The sequence below is a fragment of the Lampetra fluviatilis genome, unplaced genomic scaffold, assembly GCF_964198595.1.
Source record: "Lampetra fluviatilis unplaced genomic scaffold, kcLamFluv1.1 SCAFFOLD_267, whole genome shotgun sequence".
In the NCBI taxonomy this organism is placed as follows: domain Eukaryota; kingdom Metazoa; phylum Chordata; class Hyperoartia; order Petromyzontiformes; family Petromyzontidae; genus Lampetra; species Lampetra fluviatilis.
Genome location: NW_027621345.1, coordinates 45,001 through 47,191, shown reverse-complemented (window position 1 = coordinate 47,191; position 2,191 = coordinate 45,001).

Genomic DNA, 2,191 nt, shown 5'->3' with positions numbered 1-2,191 from the left:
AGCTTTCAATCGAAATTTACACCACACCACTGACTCGTTTGAGTCTGAGGCCCAGGACCAGTTCAAATAATCGGTTCCTGACGGCCCCAGACCGTGGCTGCGTCTGTAACCTCGCTCGCTCGCAAGCTGCTGACGTGCGTGTGTGTGTATTAATTCTAGATTTGAAGCTTTCGTGACTGCAAGGAATCATCTTCTTACGTGACTTTACCGAAAAAACCTAAGAAGATGTGTGTGTGTAGCCTATCGCATAGGATTGCCTAGCGCCGACCGACCGGCTGATAGACGTAATAGTAGTAGTAGCTGTAGTAGTTGTAGCTGTAGTAGTTGTAACTTTAGTAGTAGTGTAGTCGTAGTGTCTGTAGTAGTGTAGTAGTAGTAGCTGTAGTAGTAGTGTAGTAGTGTAGTAGTAGCTGTAGTAGTAGTAGTAGTGTAGTAGTAGTGTAGTAGTAGTAACTGTTGTAGTAGTGTAGTAGTAGTAGCTGTAGTAGTAGTGTAGTAGTGTAGTAGTAGCTGTAGTAGTAGTAGAGTAGTAGTAGTAGTGTAGTAGTAGTAACTGTTGTAGTAGTGTAGTAGTAGTAGCTGTAGTAGTAGTATCTGTAGTACAAGCTGTAGTAGTAGTGTAGTAGCTGTAGTAGTAGTAGCTGTAGTATCAGTAGTGTAGTAGTGTAGTAGTAGTAGTGTAGCAGTAGCCAGAGGTGTGGACTCGAGTCATGTGACTTGGACTCGAGTCAGACTCGAGTCATGAATTTGATGACTTGCGACTCGACTTGGACTTGCATAACAATGACTTTGTCCCACCTCTGGCAGTAGCTGTAGTAGTAGTAGTGTATTAATAGTCTAGTAGTAGTGTAGTAGTAGTAGCTGTAGTAGTAGTGTAGTAGTAGTAGTGTAATAGTAGCAGTGTAGTATTAGTAGTGTAGTAGTAGTAGTGTAGTAGTAATAGTGTAGTAGTAGTAGCTGTAGTAGTAGTGTAGTAGTAGTAGTGTAATAGTAGCAGTGTAGTATTAGTAGTGTAGTAGTGTAGTAGTAGTGTAGTAGTAGCTGTAGTAGTAGTAGTGTAGTAGTAGTAGTGTAGTAGTGTAGTAGTAGTGTAGTAGTAGTGTAGTATTAGTAGTGTAGTAGTAGTGTCGTAGTAATAGTGTAGTAGTAGTAGTGTAGTAGTAGTGTAGTAGTAGTGTAGTAGTAGCTGTAGTAGTAGTGTATTAATAGTGTAGTAGTAGTAGTGTAGTAGTAGTAGCTGTAGTAGTAGTGTAATAGTAGTAGTGTAGTATTAGTAGTGTAGTAGTAGCGTAGTAGCGTAGTAGTGTAGTAGTAGCAGTATCTGTAGTAGTAGTGTATTAATAGTGTAGTAGTAGTAGTAGTGTAGTAGTAGTAGCTGTAGTAGTAGTGTAATAGTAGTAGCTGTAGTAGTAGCAGTATCTGTAGTAGTAGCTGTAGTAGCAGTAGTATCTGTAGTAGTAGCTGTAGTAGCAGTAGTAGCTGCTTATCTGACAACGCCTTATCAGTGCCCCATCTTACGGCAGACCAATTCAGACATCATCGGTAACCCTGGAATGCCCTTTATGAATGTCAAAGTTTATCCTACAAATCGCGTGTTGACACGGCTGTACTACGCCATATAGCCCTGAACAATACATTTCCCTGCACAAGAGTAATGGAGTTAAACTGTGATGGGTTTGACAGGTATGATACTATACACAACACGATAAAATACACTATACACTACTAAACACTACAATATACACGAATATACAATACACTATACACAACACGACACACACCACACTATACACTCCTATACACTACACTACCCTATACACTACACTACTATACACTACACACTATACACTACACCACACTACACACTACACCACACACTACACTATACACTACACACTACACTACAACACTATACTATACACTCTACACTATACTATACACTACACTCTACACTATGCTATACACTACACTCTACACTACACACTACACTATACACTACACTCTAATACTACACTACACACTACACACTACACTATACACTACACTATACACTACACTATACACTACACTATACACTACACACTACACTATACACTACACTATACACTACTACACTACACACTACTACTCTACACACTACTACACTACACACTACTACACTATACACTACACTATACACTACACACTACAC